The sequence below is a fragment of the Pinus tabuliformis genome, chromosome 3_1 (assembly GCF_031772625.1).
Source record: "Pinus tabuliformis cultivar Carrire ecotype Pingquan chromosome 3_1, CPIR1, whole genome shotgun sequence".
Taxonomy (NCBI): Eukaryota; Viridiplantae; Streptophyta; class Pinopsida; order Pinales; family Pinaceae; genus Pinus; species Pinus tabuliformis.
Window position 1 is genome coordinate 306,449,426 of NC_142301.1, and position 18,701 is coordinate 306,468,126.

The 18,701-nt window shown below is 40.4% G+C and overlaps 1 pseudogene; it reads left to right on the forward strand.

Annotated features, from left to right (window-relative positions):
* Positions 1-12,184: 12,184 nt before the first annotated feature.
* Positions 12,185-17,772, forward strand: LOC149187007 (UDP-glycosyltransferase 75C1-like; annotated as a pseudogene).
* The last annotated feature ends 929 nt before the right edge of the window (positions 17,773-18,701 follow it).

Here is an 18,701-nt window from a genome sequence, read left to right on the forward strand (position 1 = left end):
TAGTATAAAACATGGTACATTTTGCATGTTGCACGATTTGATGCTTAAAGGTTTTACATTTAAGTTCATGAATATAAAGAAATGAAAGTAAATTTGCATTTAGTTGATACTTTGTATTGCTCACATATGTAGGGTTTTCGAACCTGTTGTAGCGGCTACAACTGTTATAGACATTTTTGGGCACCTCAACCCCAATCATATATGTCCATAAACCAAGGGCTCCTAAGTCCCTAAAAGTGTTGTTTCATAGCCTAAAGGAACAAGGTCAGCTGATTACATCATCTCCTAGAAGTTCTCCATAGGAAACTGCTCAGAATTTGTCAAAACTGGACCATACAAGTTGCTCAGTGCTAAGGGTGCGATGCATCCCACCTGCCTAGTGTGAAGGGTGCGATGCATACTGAAAAGCCCTTCTGTAGGGTGCGATGGGCGAGAGTGGACAAATGGTAGAGACAGTTTGCTAGGTGGATGCTCATAGAATCTTCCAAAAACTTCTCCTATGACACTTGCCTCTCTGAATTCACCAGGGATGAGTAAGAGATCATCAATCTCCAAGTGGAATCAAGAACTATCAGAGAGAGGACACTAATCAAAATCCCAGAAGCTGACTCACCCCCTGCAATCATCTATATATGGATCCCTCATTCCAGAGATCTAGAGGCTGGAATTTTGTATCTTGTAAGGAAGTGTTTTTGGTTTCTTGGTGGAATATCATAGTGTTGGGTGATCTAAGCTTTTCATGAGGTGAAGAAGGGCTTTCATGCTGGGAGAATGACACTGGGTCAGAACAATTGGTTGTAATCCTCTTTGCTATTCTTGATATTAATAAAGTTGTTCAAGTTTTCCTCCACATTCTTGTATGTTTGATGATATATGCATTTGTGTGGTCAATATATATCTGGTCCTATATCTGTTCTTCGATAGTATTATGCTGCTTTGATTTCATAGGTGCTCTTTGAAGTTGGGTAGACGAAGGCAAGGTGGCAAGGATCTGTCAGAAGAGAGAGGAACCAAGCAAGGAACCAAGTGCAAGACTAAGGTTGGTGTCCTTTGTTCCCCTCTTATCTACTTCTCATAAAGGAAAGCGAAAGTAGTTTTAGTTAGTTTGTTTCTAAGATAGCTACTAGTCTTAGTGGGCCTAGCAGCTCCGAGTGGACACTAGATTTCCCGATAACAAAACGGTACTCCACTGGGGGAGCGAATAGATTGTTTGCTTGTCTATATTTGTTTGTTTTATAAACTTACAAACAGAGCCTGAAGTCAAGCCAACTAGCCTTCGAACTGCATTTGCTATGCAAGTGCAAAGTAGATCAATGTTGCTTCAGTCTATCTCCGGGTTTTGTTTATAAACTGAACAATCGATTTGAAAACCTTCTAATTGCCCTAGTGGTGGCTCTAGTAACCTCATTAGATCAACCCTTGTGATTTATATTTACTTAACATCACTTGCTCGGCCTAAATCCCTGAACTGAGCTGCAAACTGTGACCCGGAACCCAGTTGAAGTCTCGTCCCTGGACCATCGCACCTTCTCCTCTTGGGAATCTGGATGCATCTCACCTCCTGTGTGCAATAGGTGAACTGCATCGCACCTTCCCTGTGTTGTAGGTGCGCTGATTAGACAAGAACTCTTCTATTCTCAGATTTTGGTTTCTATGTTCACTCTCTTCAGCTTTATTCAGGAGTTTTACTGTCTGTGATCAGTATACCACTGTAGAAACTCCCTTCCTTTCCATCATTCCACCTCCATTGTGCAAAGAACTGTGAATTTTTTTATGTATTGTGCGCCATTTTCAGTTCTCTTTTACAAAGAAGTAGCATAATCAAACTGTCGTCTTTTGATTTGAAAGTGTCACAAGTGTCGTTTTCAGTCAAAGAAAAGAATTATATTGTTCTTGATGGTCGATTATACAGTTACTCTTGTATTTGATTTGAATTAGTATTTTTTCAAGTGTCGAAAGCAGTTTTCAATTCAAAATAGCAAAGTGACGTCATTATCTTCCTTTGTTTTTGAAGAGAAATTTGTTAATACTGTCGCTTTTAAAAGATAATTCAGATTTGTACTTAGCATTCTTCTTGTTATTCACACATTAAGAAAGCTGAAAACAAATACATGCATGTGAATTTTCATTTAGACTGCTTGTTGGTTTGATTTAGGACAGTGCATCTAGTGTGTGCTCTCTACTCTACGTTGAAAGAATATCATCTATCTTTCTTTAGTAGCTAGGATTTTCATTGCAAAAAGAAGATTAAACAATTGTTTATCATCTTAGATTGCATTTTAGGAATTGTATATCTACATCACGCGATGAACCTGAAAGGAAAATTTCTTAATAAATATCAACTGTAAAATAAATTCAATGAACATAAAAACGCTTTGGAACCTAAAGCATAATATCTAGAAGTCTAGGCTAGAGACGTATTCTGGCATCGCAAAGCCTGGTAACTGTCGCTTCCAATATTGGTTGGGTGATTCCTCCTCTTTGAGATGACAAGTGCCAGTACGGACTTGTGCTCCCACGTACCATCGAGTATATATTGGGAGACCACAATAGGCTATATCCTTTATCCATAGGAAGCCATGTCTTCCGCCCTATCGATTGCAATGCACTGAACACAACATTCGGGAAGATTGACTGCCGTACTGTAAAAAGTATTTTTCATTTTTGCGAATGGTTTGGTAATCTCTCTATCTAGATTTCCAGAGTAGTCTCTTTCATTCCTTTTCAAACTCCTTAAAGGAAAAGGTCCATTTGAGCACTTGTCACTTCAGGCTCATTAAAAATCGAAGGCGACTAGAGGCATCTTTTGTTTTTTCTCGACTCTTAAAAATTGAAAAAACAAGTTGTGTCGAAGCGTCTAAAATTTATCTTAATCGGAATAATATCACCATTCCCGCGTTGGTCTTAGGTTGAGAAAAATGGAGTCCACCAACCAAGGATTTCCCCTTGGAGTAAATCCTAGTCCTTTCTCCTCTTGGGGAGATGTTGGTGCACCTCATATGGCCACATTGTCGCTTCCAGGATTGACGATTGGCTTGCCAATATGGCTCTTCTCGACCTCTGTCATTCAGAACACCATAATTCCTGAACAATTGAGTCAGAAAATAGATGATGCTAAAGTTACCCCCCAACCTTCTACTTCATCTGATTCTCCCTTTCCTCCTTCCTCTTCGCTTGATGAAGCTGGTAAAGCCAAAAATCAAGTAACTAAGAAGGAGAAGAAGGGGAAGGAGAAGAAAGAGAAGAAGAAGAAGGAGCCAAAGGCGAAAAGGGGTAACTAGGCATCGTCTAGTGAAAATCCACACACTGCACCGTCCAAGCCTAAAACTCCATGTGTCGTTTGCAAAGGATACCACTATCATCGAGATTGTCCTTGCATCCCTCAGATCTTAAGGGACTGGTCTCCTCGTTTGCACAATCCGGTGTCATCAACCTCTGAAGATCATGTTGAAAGTACACCATCAACTAGTGAAAGCGAAGCATTTGGATAGAATAGGAAATGTAAATTTCCTTGTAAACTTTGTGAAAGCGATCACGTCGTCCACCGTTGTCCCTTCCTAGACGAAGCTAAAAGAGTCTTGGATGATCGTCCTGCTTCACCACTACGGCTTCCTCTTGGATACAAGAAGCTCTTTCCGAGTCCATCGCTAGTTGAAAATCCGACCGACACACCATTGTGGTTAGTCAAATCATCCGTCATTGAAGATAAACCTGCTGAATCCATACCAAACGAAAGTCAAAAGGTTGAGGCGACAGTCGACCCTGTCTTGTCTTCAGAAGGTCCATCTTCAGATGATACAATCACCGAAGAGAATGAGAACGACACCGTTCAAATTATTTTCATAAACACAGACTCCGATGAACATGGGGGCAATCTACCCCTTCCTTTACCGCAGGAAGGAAGTTCGTTAGAGTTATATCCGACCATCTATTCAGTCCCACCTCCAAGCAACCTAGTCGTTTCCTTCCATTGGAATCTACTAGGCAGATCCCGTTTATCAGCTGATGTACCATTCTGAATCATTGTACAAGCTTAAAAAATGATCATGGTCGGTACCATCATAGATGAAGGGGCTTCTGTGAGTATCCTTTCCTCAACTGCTTGGGAAGTGCTTGGTTCGCCATCACTTCCGCCTGAGATGAGAAATCTGACAGGCTTCGACAAAGGAACCAGTTGACCATTAGGGATCCTTCCCAATGTGCCCATAATGTTGAGAAGGAAAACTGTTTATATGAATGTAATGGTAGTCCAAGGACCTATAGATTATAATCTACTCCTTGGGAACGTTTATATTTGTAGCATGGGAGCCATTGTCTCCTCACTCTTTAGAGTAATGTGTTTTCCGCATGAAGGCCGAGTGGTCCAGCTCGTAGACCAGCTTTCGTTCCCCTGCTCACACATAGCTAATAGTCAAATGCCATCCCTAAATGGTCTTTTCACACAAGGAATGTCTCATCAATCTATAATCCGTCCACCTGAAGAGCGCGAGTGATTCAGGAGGACATGACTAAAACCCAGGGGGTATGCACCCTGGTCTGTTTCGGCAGGAAAACCTTGGGTGTAGGGTAAGTTTCCACGAAGGATTTAAGACTAGTCTGACGCCCATCCGTATAGGAAGAGGGAGTTAAACCGAGTTAAGATTCTTTGGTCAAGGTTAGGTGATTGGAGCCTTTGTCCAGATGGACTAAGCCGAGGAAGTGTTTCTGTCTACTGTGTGGATGGAAACTATCTTGCAAACGCGAGAACTTCTAGATGGTAACTTGGAAACTTTACTTCACTATACGTGGGGGCATGCAAACCTTTTTGCCTGAAAGTAAAGAGCGACCATTTATTTTCTTAGTTTGTAGTTTCTCAACCCTTTAAACTCGTAGGATTGGTTTTTCCTAGCTTGCATAATGAAAGGATCCCGAGCAAAGTTTCGAATGGTGCAAGCTCCCTAAAAATTGAACCTATCGACGAGATATCCTTATTATATGACTGGCACGAGCAGTTTTTATGTGAATTTCAAGCTCATTAAAAATTAAACCTTAGCAATGAGCAAATGTTTCCCCCAGAGTTTAAGCTCATTAAAAAATGAACCAATCCCCGGTAAATAACCATTGTGAATGCATTATCATCAGCTTTTGAGCCCTAGTCGTGTTCTTACGATCACATCCACTCTGTTTTAGTCGATCATTCACCTCCATTTGATTGTTTAACCCTTTTGAGGAACAACTGTGAAGAGTGATCCTGTTAGCCATCCTTGTGACACTGTCGTGATTGGAAAATTCCAAACCTTACCTGGAATCAGCTGCTACCTGAAATTATCACTCGTTCCTCAAAAGACGAGTCTCATTTAAGCTCTTTTCATCTGACTCATAAAATATGAAAAGATTGCTAAGAAATTGGCCTCTCCAGCTCATTAAAGCTACCAGAAGTGCTATCCCTCCTCTAGATTTTAATCTTTTTGGACTTGAGGGATTATTACACAAAAGGATCGAGCGCTTGTTTTGTTCGGATCGTTAAAATGACTGAAAATTAATCCCTTTCATATCATTTTATAATTTTTCAGACTTAAGGGATTATATGACGAAAAATGATTATTGGAGTTTCTTTTATGTCCCTTTCAGACTCTCTAAAATTGAAAAGGACCGAGTTATCTTTGTCGTTAAACTCGTTAAAACGAAATAGTGACAAACTTGTCCATACAGACAAGAATGAGTTTCATTGTTGCTAGGCTCATTAAAACATAGCGACTGGTTTGACCGAAGGGAAAATTATATAACAAGCATATGTTATCCTCCTCAAGCTTGATAAAAATAAAGAGGTACTGGTCAGCAATGCCTGGGGAAAAATTGGGAAGAAAACTTGAAGAAACTTATTGGTAGCAAGTCGCTCTTGAACATGACACTTTCACTCCGCATCTGAGTCGGGTTGGGTTATTCCGTTCACCGGTCATATCACCATTAGTCCATCGCACCATCCATATTTGGGGTTAATGCTACCAATCCATGTCAGTGTCATCAGTATGTTCAAGAGAAGTCGCTCAGAGAATTCACCTGTGTCTCATCCGCTGTAGTACATTCACGCTCCATTCTTTCATGACCGCCACCCTGAACCCTGTATCATCATATCGTTTTCACCTCCAAAATCATTTACTCCATTCCGTGACGTAGATGTGGGATTCATTAATGCCCTCCTATGACGGGTCGCTTCTTGTCGACATCAGCTCATTATCCAAGAAGTCGACTTAGGAACAACCCTTTCAGTACTTTGAAGCTTGCATGCCTGAATGGCAAGTTTCTCACTTCCGACGATAGGTTTACATCAATGGCCTTCGACTGAAATATTTTGCGTGGTGTTCGACACCAAGTACCTTTTTCACACCACACGAATTGTACTGTAGTACCTTGAGGGTCATCATCATTATCGGTGATTCCTCTCGTGCCTGTTAACAACTTACATCATTGGCTGGTATTCAGGTGATGTCTTTCCATGTTCGACTCCAGAACATCTTTCACATGGATCAACTTGTACTCCGAGTGAATATTGGACGAGTTTGAAGACCCCGGATCTAGTTTCATCCATCCAGGCTGCGATATATTCAGGAAAGTAAAGACATCAAATGTACATCATTGCTGCATGGATGATCATCCGAATCAAAGGATGATGACTCTATCAGAACCATCAGTCTACCACACAGACGGTTGTCTGTCTTATTTAGATGAAAATGAATTTATAAAGCTGAGCATGGGAATTCCCGCCTCAGCTAGATCATGAAAAATATTATGAAGATAATGTATTGTATTGTATCTTATTACAGGTCGCCTTCCAGCTCAAAAAAAATTTGGATCCTCATGATAAAGCATTTCACCCGACATCAAAAGATTAACGACCTCATGCTTTAGGGGCAACTGTTATAGACATTTTTGGGCACTGCAACCCCAATCATACGTGTCCATAAACCAAGGGCTCCTAAGTCCCTAAAAGTGTTGTTTCATACCGTAAAGGAACAAGGTCAACTGATTACATCATCTCCCAGAATTTCTCCACAGGAAACTGCTCAGAACTGGTCAAAACTGGACCATATAGGTTGCTCAGTGCTAAGGGTGCGATGCATACTAAAAAGCCCTTCTATAGGGTGCGATGGGTGAGAGTGGACAAATGGCAGAGACAGTTTGTGAGGTGGATGATCATAGAATCTTCCAGAAACTTCTCCTATGACACTTGCCTCTCTGAATTCGCCCAGGGATGAATAAGCGATCATCAATCTCCAAGTGGAATCAAGAACTATCAGAGAGAGGACACTAATCAAAATCCCAGAAGCTAACTCACCCCCTGCAATCATCTATATATTGATCCCTCATCCCAGAGATCCAGAGGCTGGAATTTTGTATCTTGTAAGGAAGTGCTGTTGGTTTCTTGGTGGAATATCATAGTGTTGGGTGATATAAGCTTTTCATGAGGTGAAGAAGGGTTTTCATGCTGGGAGGATGACGTTGGGTCAGAACAACTGGTTGTAATCCTCTTTGTTATTCTTCATATTAATAAATCTATTCAAGTTTTCCTCCACATTCTTGTATGTTTAATGATATATGCATTTGTGTGGTCAATATATATCTGGTCCTATATTTACTTATGATTGTAGATCTCTGTTCTTTGATAGTGTTATGCTACTTTGATTCCATAGGTGCTCTTTGAAGCTGGGTAGACAGAGGCAAGGTGGAAAGGATCTGTCAGAAGAGAGAGGAACCAAGCAAGGAACCAAGCGCAAGACTGAGGTTGGTGTCCTTTGTTCCCCTCTTATCTACTTCTCATAAAGGAAATCGAAAGTAGTTTTAGTTTGTTTGTTTCTAAGATAGCTACCAGTCTTAGTGGGACTAGCAGCTCCGAGTGGACATTAGATTTCCCGATAACAACAACCACCCTCCAAAATTTTTCTTATGCTTCGATTTTGGAGCCTTCCTTCTAAACCACAACAACTCATCTTACACTAACCTAGGTACTTGTGCTTTGACTGAGCCTTATTATTTTCATCTTGGCTTGTGTTTTCTCACTTATTTCATTTTCTAACCCACAAGTTGATCTCTTGACTTGGTCCCTTGACAGTTTTGGGCTTGCCTTAGAGAAATGCACAATTCTTGAGGGCAACTAGCCTTGCTCTTGGGAATTGCGCAGTCATGATTGCCAGTGAGCCTTGAGCTCAGGAAATGTGCAGTACTAAATTGAAACCAACCTTGAGGTAGGAAATTGCTTAGACATGAGAGGCGACCCAAATCCATTCAACCCAAAAATTGCGCAGAACCAACTATGCTTAGAAACTACTCAGTGCATGACACAGAAAGTTGCTCGGTCCTTCCCAGAATTATGCAATCTTTCCAACCAATGCATGGAAGCTTTTCCTAAAAATGAAAAAAAACATCCCTAAAAAATAGGGATCTATTTTTAGTAACCCGAAGGAGGACACTTGCACTATTTTTAGAAACTTCCGCCAAGTGTGTTTTTTCCTTGATTTCAGGCATGCATGTCATAAACCCTAATTTCAAAAAATATATTTTATCGATGCTGCTGGAGATCATTTGGACACTCGATCTTAGAGCTCTAACATTCCTGAGGAGATCAAGGAACCTTTAGTGCGATCGTCATCACTTTTCCAGGTGAGTTTTTCTTTTTTAGTCTTTTGCCGTTATTTTTTTGCTTTTTGTTGTTTAAATTGTGAGAGTGTTTTTTCACTTGTTTATTTAAATGAATTATGGCGTTTTAATTTGTTTTATATTGTAAAAGCGTTTTTTCAATTTTTAGATTGCCTTTCCCAAGTGTCGCATGAGTTACCCTATTTTTGCACCAATGGTCGCCGTTGTGGCAACTCTCTTCACATGCTTCATTTTCCTTCGGTTTAATTGATTCCTACACTTATTTCACATACATGCATCAACACTTAGTTAGATCTACACTTAGCATCATACCATCCTTCATATATGCTTGATTTTCACACTCCTTTGGATAGATCTGGGTCCCCTTACCCTGATATCACACTTCATTGCATGCACTTCCCAATATGGGAGATCAAGGCCTATGTCTTGGCTTCTAGAATTTCACAGAGCCTATCCTGGGATGGATCCAACTGTGCACTACATAGTTCTAGGAGTCAAACTCCCAACTTAGCTATTGAGATTGTGCAATGCGCAGTCTCTCTTGGCCTTTTCCTAAACTGGATTGTGCATTGTGCAGTTCCAATCATCAAGCCTTCCCACTGACTGCTGGGACTACACAATCCGCAGTTCCTATAGTCAGCTAGTGACCTCTGTAAGCCAGAATTGCACAATCCTTCCCATCATGAGCCCAGTTTTCTGCTTGGTATTGTCTTGAAGTTGATTTGGTTTTTAAGCTGACATTTTCTTGTTATCGGTGTCTTCTCTGTCCCACATGTACAACAATTGTTGAACACCTCTATAGCCATTAAACTTAACATGGCATCCAAGAGAGCTGCATCAAAGGAAACTGCCAAGAGCAGTTCTGAGGAAGGAGTTGAGAAGATATCAATTGGTCTACCAGTTTATGCAGATACTTAGTTGTTCATTGAGAAGGGTACAACATTGACATGGCATCAAATCAAAGATTCTTTTGCGGAGAACTTCAAGGAAGACTTAGAGGACCGACAGGTTTATCTTAGCATACAATGGCCAAGATTATACAAGGTTGCATGCATGTACCCCACCTTCCCATGTACGAACATCATTAGCTAGATTTTCTCGCACATAGATGAACATACAATGACATTGAACAGTGCCAGTGGGATAGATATTGCCACCTTCAGGGCAGAGAACTTTCAACAGATGTATCACTTTCCTGAGCTGATGAAGTGTAGGGACTCGATTTTTTATGCCACCCATAGCTATGTGAACACTAGAGACATCGTCAAGCGCTGGGCGAAGGAGTCGTCCAAGTTTAGGCATACACCCACTCATGTTTACAAGATGAAGTCCCTAAGGAAGGCTTACCAGTTCTTGATCATATTTGCTTGCACAATACATGGTCAAGAGAAAACAAAACCTTTCCTAAAGGGTGGGTGGTCTTACTGGACTAGTTGGTGAATGATGGGAATCCATTCAACTGGTTAGATTTGTTGGCTCATTAGTTGAAGATCTATGTGGTTAACACTCAAAATCTGCCTAAGAATGAGCAAGCAAGGTTTTACATGTCCGCATACTTACTTGATGCAATCTGTGCCTAGAAGCAATTCCCTACCATGAGTTGGACATGGACACCAAAAGAGAATGTCATCAACATCTATTGCAATTTTCTTTCCGATTGCAGCTATCGAGGAGTGATGGCAAGGCTAATTGACCATTTTATCATCTCATTGTAAAAGCTTATCTTCGAGTAGGATCCACCTTGCATGTCTCAAGAAGAAATAGAGGCAATAGTGAACATTGTAGATTGGTATGCCTCACTATGCGACATATTCATCAAAGTGTTTGGTAGAGAGAAGCCTCTACATGTTCTACCAAGGTATGCCACTAACAAGTTGATCATGTAAGAGATTTCATATCACCTCTCTATAAGGTTATCAACAGGACTACATAGGAAGAAGAAAACGCCATAGCCCTCTCTTCCTTTGTAGATTGGATTATATGGGATTAAGAGCTTGAAAGATGTAGATGCCAAAGCTAAGAAGATAGTGAAATTCAAGTTTGGCACCAGAGACTTTAATCCCTATGTTCCCCATGGTATTTTCAAGGACTACTATGTGAGAGTTTACTTTCCATGGATCCACGGGACATGTAATTGACCAGAGGTGGACCCTTGGAGGTGCTGTTACAATTCCTCTAGACTCAATGAGCCAGTCATCTTAGCAAGAACTTGGAAATCTGCTCTGCAGACACCAACAACCCTAGAAGAAACAACAACAACAATAATAGGCAACAATCTAGTACAGGACAAGGGAAAGAGGAAGATTGTTGAGAACTCAGAGGCAGAGAAAAGTTGCAAGATGAGGGAAAATCCTATCATGGAGAAAGAAACTTTGGTAGCAGAAGCAAAGAGGGAGCAACAGCTAAAGAGAGTAGATCGAAGGAAGAGAGAAAAGAAGACGCTGCAGGAAGCATAACTTAAGCTATAGTAGACAAAGAATAAGTTGAAGGAATAACAGGAGATGAGGAAGAGAGAAAGAGAAGAGGAGAAAAAGTAGGAAGAGGAACAAAGGCAAGGTGTGATGACAGAGCAACCAATGCCCATACAAGTTGATGAGTCAGAATAACTAGCAGCTGAGGAAGAGGGTGAATATATGCAGGATCAGGAACTTTCTTAGCAGATTGAGCAACTAATTGAAGTGACATACATGGAGTTGGATAAGGAGCCACACGAACAAGATACATCCTTGATTTCGAGAGAACCACAGGTCATCTCTCAGTGTCCGCCACCTCTAGTGTCAGAACCAGCCCCAAGCAAACAAGGAGAGGCTATTCTTCTTGGTGATGATACGATCATGGATGTGTACAATCTATCATTTGACAAGTTGCAAAAGAATATTGTAGAGGTGTAGAGGAAGCACTTTCGTGATGATGATGCATCACCTACATTCATCAAGGAAAGGGTGATAATGTCAGACACTAGGCAACATCCAACCACCCTTACTAAAGCTAGCTTGGCCTATGCAGGAGCAACAAGCTCAAATGTTAAGTAATTGTGGTGAGAATGAACAACTGGAAAAGAACTCGCTGGCTTCCAAGAAAGAGGTAGAACAACTCGAAGCCTCAACATAGAAGACAGTTTTTGCATTAGGGGATATGAAGAAAGAGATACTTGGGAATTTAAAAAGTTAAATTAATTAATTTTATAAAAATACAAATATTTTAATCATTTTCATTCCTCCACCAACGAGCACAACCTTATAAAAATTCACAAAAGAGTGCACAACAGGATTGCCTATCATACCTACCATGTGTTGGATGGTGGTTGTCTTGTCCTTGTACTTGCAAACAACATGAGATGTTTGGCTGAATTTTCTAACGAGCTAACCACCAAGGCTGATTTTTATCAGGAACTACCCACTTTTCTTTTGAAGTCTTTAAATTTGTAAGCCTGCATGTTTTTATTACTGAGGCTTTGTCGCGTTACAAAACCTGTATATCTAACATAAGGGGAAATCTTTTGCAGCGCTTGCAATACTACAATATGGAGATGGAGATAGAGGAGATAGAGATAGAGATGGAAAATATTAAGGGTCATGTCCTGTTTTGTCATACCCAACAATGGGCCAGATGAATCCAATGTTACAGTTCTCCAAGAAAATCGACTCCAGAGGATTGCTGGTCACATTCGTTACTTTCAGCTACAATCATCACAAATTCATACAAGACAAGGAGTTCCTTCAATGACTTAAGCTCCCCATACAGTTCGAGTGTATCCCACACGACCTTCCTCAAGACCACACGCTTGACTTAAACATCAACAACGCTTTTTTCAATCATATGAACAACAACAACAGTGGCTTGGAATTGGAGCAGCCGATCCACAAACTGAATGTCAGTGGGAATGCTCCTCCAATGGGTTGTGTTGTTTATAATCTATTTCTTCCATGGGGTCAAAAATTTGCAAAGAAGATGAACGTTCCTCATGCTTTGTTGTGGATGCAATGCACAACCATTTTCACCATCTATCATCACTTCTACAATGGTCCAACTCTCTTCTCTTTGTGTCACTTTAATTTTCTTAGAAATAGTAAATACTCTTGCATGCAGATCTAGAAAGTTCTAAGCGAGCGATGCATGAAGAATTGGGTTAAGTCCTGCATGCCGATCTAGAAAAGTTGAAGTGAGTGATGTATGAAGAATTGAGTTAAGTGAATTTAGTAGAGTATGGTGAAATAATTACCTTGAAGTAGTTAGTGGAAGAGGTGTAAGTCTAGTTGGAGTTTGCATGATTCCATATTTAATAAGTTTGGTATTTATATAAGTCATTGTGCTTTTCTCCTCTCCCTTTCAAATAAATTTGTAATTTTACTAGTGAAGAGGGGTAAGTCTAGTTAGAATTTGCATGATTCCATATTTAATAAGTTTGGGATTTATACAAGTCATTTCACTTTCATCGATTGCCTCTCCAACAAATTTGTAGTTTTACTAGTTAGGGAAATATTTTTATTTGTTGTTGTATTTTTCTCAAGCTACACATGATGTCTCATAGGGGAAACATGGGATTCACATCAAGTGCGAGAGAGGGTGAACGTTATCATTCCATGCCTTCCTGAACTGAAAATGGGGGATTTACCTATGTCATTCATAAGTACAGTACACAAATTGCAAATTTATCTCGAGCAAATTGAGGGCCTCAACGATGTGTCGTGGGTGCTTGCAAACACCTTCTATGAACTGGACCCCAAGACCATCGATTATCTAAGATCAATGGGAGTTCCATTTCGAAGTATAGGGCCTTGCATACTTTCGCTTTTCTGACTAGACACAATCTCCATGATTCATAAGTGGGCACAGATCCTTGGAAAGTGACAAAAGCCATGCAAAAGTGGCTGGACAAGAATCCCTTGTCGTCTGTCATGTACATTGCTTTTGGAAACATCACTGTCCTGTTGGAAAACAACGATAATTCCAACCACTGCCATTAATGCAATAACTGGACACCTATAGAATTCAGCAGATGTATTAAATGTAGTTTCTAGAGATCTTTGACAAATGGCAAAGCTTCCTGAAGAAGCCACCGCCCCATCGACTCCAGAAAGATCTGTGCTATGTATAAATACGTGTTTCAGTCATCAAATGAAAACAAGTTCCAAGTTTCTGTGTTATGTGTTTTAGTCTCCGCTCTCTGATATGGTATCAGAGCAGGTGTGAGATGTGATCTCTAATTTGGTATCAGAGCCGAGGGTTTCGGCAGAGTGGAGAGTTCAGGAGTGTCGGCTGTTTTGAGTTGTGAGAGGTCGCTCTGTGGCGCTGTGTGCACGGTCCAGCGTTGTCCAGAAGATAGAGCTCAGGTGAGCAATCAGAGTGAGTGAAATATCGCTGTGTTCCAGAGGAGTCAAGCAAAGGCGCTGTGTGTTGTGAGCTTGGAGAATGGCGTGCTGGTGGTGAGCGTGCCAAAGAAGTTTGAGTTGCAGAGCTTTGAAGTTTTGTTATTGAATGATTCTTGGCACGACAGTGGTCTGAAGGAACCCTAAATTGATGATCGTGGAGAAATCTTGGCCCTAGAGATTTTGTGTTCTATTGGCTTGAAATCGGCGGTTTTTAATTGGTTATTTTTCGTTTGCATCAATGGATTCTACTGTAAGTTATTGGCGATAAAGAGGAAAGACTTCAAATTGAATGTGTGTTTTGGGATTTCGCTGCATTTTTCGCGGATTTGGCGTTCTTGTGCAATAAGTGTTCAGAGATTCTAGCTTCTAAGTTCTAAGCTCTAAAGTTATAATTGTTTCAGAATGCTGTGTTGATGAGTTGAGTCTCTCTGTTCTCTGAGATGGTATCGGAGCTTGCTCTCTTGTGCCTGTTGTCCATAATCTTTGCTGGTGTGAGCTGTGATTTGAATGCATCGTTTGCTGCCATTCATGAGACTTTGTTGTCAACTGAATGGTTTGATCAAATCGAGAGACAAGATCTGTATTTTTTGAATCTAGATCTCTTGCGTGTGAGAGAAGCTTTTTGTGAGTGTTGACTGGATTTATTCGCTGGAAGATCAGGCTCTCAGCAGTTCGTTTTCAATAGATTGAACCCCTTGTGTAGTAGAGTGCTACAGATAGGGCCGATCGCTGAGGAGTGACTCTTCGTTTTCTATTGTGAATCGATGAGGCTTATTTGAATTAGTGAGGTATGGTGTTGTTGATAGTCTCACTTTGAGGCCGAGTAGCAATGTGAGCAGTGAACGTGGAGCTGCGCTAAAAAAAAGCGTTGTTCAAAACCATGGTAGAGGTGTGAGCAGATAAGTGGGTTGCAATATGTAAAGTTTTGGTGAATTGTCAAAGCACCGAGGAAGAGCACCGAGAGAGAGATGATTGTGGAGTTTTGGTGAGGCTGTGTGACCTGTAGAGGGTCGAACAAGGCGTGGAGGTTAAAATTATTGCATGGAAGAATGTGTAGCTGTCGCCATATTTCTTTCATTTAAAAATTCCCATCTATTGATGTGCCATAGTTTTGTTAGCGTGTGCACATCGAGGAGGAGATTTGTGTCTTCGTCAACTACTGCCTGTTGGTGGTGCCCGGTGTTTGGAAGGTGTTGGGTGATGTGTTCCAAGCCAAGAAGGAGTGAAAGAAGTGTTGATGTGTGAAGGTGATCAAATATTGATTCTGTATCTGTTGTTGAAGGCTTAGCGCCACCATTGTCGCTGATGATGCCATGGTAATTGGTGGTGGTGTGGTTGCTGGTGATGTTGCGAGAGTCTTTCGGCTGCGACATGGGGCTGTTATTCTTGGTGTTTGTGTTGTTATCTGGTAAGGAATAGAGCTACTGGCCAATGATATAGAGGCCAATGTGTGAGGCGTATGAAGAGTATTGTAGGCATATTAAGCAGAGTGATGGGAGTGATGGGTCGACAGAGGAGACAATTCCGAAGAGAATTTAAATAGTTTAGGAGAAAGTATCATGGGGTTGAGGTGGAATATGAAATGCTAAATATTGATTTGAATCAGCCGGAAATGAAATGCAGTGAGAAAACAAATGAGATTGCAGAGGAAAAAGTTGTGGATGACTCAGCCGCAACGGATGAATTTGCAATTAAATTTGATAATGGATATTTATTTTATGAAAATGAATTGCAAGTTATCTTTGAAAAGAAAATGATTGATAAATTGTTGTTTGCTTTTGATGATCGCGTGGAAGAACATGAAGAATAAATTGTAGTAGTAGTTAAAGGAAGAAACAAGTTTGAAGATATCAAGCTTGATTATGATGCAGAGATAAAGCTAATTGAAGGATGGCTTGAGAAATCTTTTAAACATATTGATGTAGGTTTAAAAACAATAACTGGCATGGTGAAGAATCTTGAAAATGAAGAATCCATGAATGAGCAGGATGACAAGAATCAATATGGTTCTGTTTATGAATCTAACATTGTTTTTGAGTGTGCAGATATTGACAATCAGGAAGAAGCAACAACACTTGAAGAAATTGCAAGCATTAAGGACAAGTATAAGTCCCAAGAACATGAAGCAATTTTGAATACAAACAATGTTAACCTGCAATCAAGAAAGGAGAAGCTCAATCACTATTTTATGACAAGAAAGGTGAAGATGAAATTGCATCAGCAAATGAACAAGCATGGACCTTTTCACAAGAAGGGAAAAATGAAATGTAAGCGTAGCTGAGACTTAGACCAACAGGCATGTCAATTAAGAATATGTTTACAGTGTCTTGTATATTGTGCTATAGTATATGGTTGGAATTAAGGGGGAGTGTTGGAAAACGACGATAATTCCAACCACTGCCATTAATGCAGTGACTGGACACCTCTAGAATTCAACAGATGTATTAAATGTAGTTTCTAGAGATTTTTGACAAATGGCAAAGCTTCCTGAAGAAGCCACCGCCCCATCGACTCCAGAAAGATCTATGTTGTGTATAAATACCTGTTTCAGTAATCAAATGAAACAAGTTCCAAGTTTTTGTGTTATGTGTTTTAGTCTTCACTCTCTCATATGGTATCAGAGCTGTGAGATGTGATCTCTAATTTTAGAATTTGCATGATTCCATATTTAATAAGTTTGGGATTTATACAAGTCATTGCACTTTCATCGATTGCCTCTCCAAGAAATTTGTAGTTTTACTAGTTAGGGAAATATTTTTATCTGTTGTTGTATTTTTCCCAAGCTACACATGATGTCCCATAGGGGAAACATGGGATTCACGTCAAGTGCGAGAGAGCGTGAACGTTATCATTCCCTGCCTCCTGAACTGAAAATGGGGATTTACCTATGTCATTCCTAAGTACAGTACACAAATTGCAAATTTATCTCGAGCAAATGGAGGGCCTCAGCGATGAGTCGTGGGTGCTTGCAAACACCTTCTATGAACTGGACCCCAAGACCGTCGATTATCTAAGATCAATGGGAGTTCCATTTCGGAGTATAGGACCTTGCATACCTTCGTCTTTTCTGACCAGACACAATCTCCATGATTCATAAGTGGGCGCAGATCCTTGGAAAGTGACAGACGCCGTGCAAAAGTGGCTGGACAAGAATCCCTCGTCGTCTGTCGTGTACATTGCTTTTGGAAACATCTCCGTCCTAAGCGCACAACAAATCTATGAATTAGCATTGGGGATTCAATGCAGTGGTCAGAATTTCTTGTGGGCCATTCGCCCTCCTCCTGGCCATGAAGACATTGGGGAATTTTTTTTGGCAGGCTTTGTGGAAGAAACCAAAGAGCGGGGTATGGTGGTTAACTGGTGCGTTCAGCTGGAGGTGTTGTCTCATCCATCGGTGGCTGCTTTTATGAGCCACTGCGGGTGGAACGCCACACTGGAGGCTCTGAGCCTGGAGATTTCGGTGCTGACGTTGGGCGTGTGGACTGATCAAACATCTAATTCAAAATTCCTGGCAGATGTGTGGAGGACGGGAGTGAGGATGAAGAAGCGTGAAGACGGGACATTGGGAAGGGAGGAGATCGAGAGATGTATGAGAATAGTTGTTGACCAGAGAAGTGGAGCTGGAGAAGAAATGCGGAAGAATGTTGTTAAATGAAAGGAATTGGCTAAGACTGCCATGAGTGAAGGCGGGTCTTCTGATATAAATTTGAACGAATTTTGTGAGGGAGTCGTTGCTAAAGCAACACAATCTTCCTTGCTATTTTAAACTCTCAAGCATACAAGTCCGGGGTTGGACTATATAACTGGTAGAATCTAAATCTCCCCACTTAATTATTAGATTACATCCTCCAAAATAAAACAATCCTCCTTACCTACTCCACACTAGATGGGTACTCTTTGATCAATGCTATTTTTCGGAATGGATAGGCTGTTTCGGAGGGGACGCCATTTCAATCTTCTAGTTGTATAAAAATTGCAGAACACGACTATGTTGGCGACAGAGAGCGAGTGAAGTTAGTTAAATGCATATGAATTTAATGTCTTACAGTGACTTCGATAAACATGTTTGTTCACTTTTGCTTTGTGAACATCTTCTTTCATTATGATTCATCTGGACATTTCCATATATGATCGAAATATTCCATGGATTTCTTTTTTGAACGTCTGGAAATTTTAAAATATAATTTTCATAAAATTAAAACAATTAAATATAAATATTTATAATTTTAAAAATAAAATATATATATATATATTAATTATCTTCTTTTTTTTAGGTCACACCCAAGCTAAACACTAAATTGGTGTATGAGAACCTTTTGTTTGTAGAACAAGGGACCCACCTCCGCGCAACGATTTGACTGCTAAGTTTACGAAGGCATACATACTCTACCCCTCTTTAGTAGGATTATATTTTCATCATGTCTAATATATCATCCAGATTGGAATAGGGAATTGACCCGATGACTTGACATCAAGGAATGCCTTAACAGGGAACCCATTGTCTATCCAGGAATGCCTTAACAGAACATTCATGAATGCCTTAACAGAGCACCCACTGTCTATTCGAGACCCAGTGTACTATATATTAATTTTTTGAAATAGATATTATTACGGTCCTATAAATATAGTGATCAAGGTAAGATTATCTAGCTATTTATCCCAGTGGGATGTTGTAAACTTATTTTTTTACTTTAA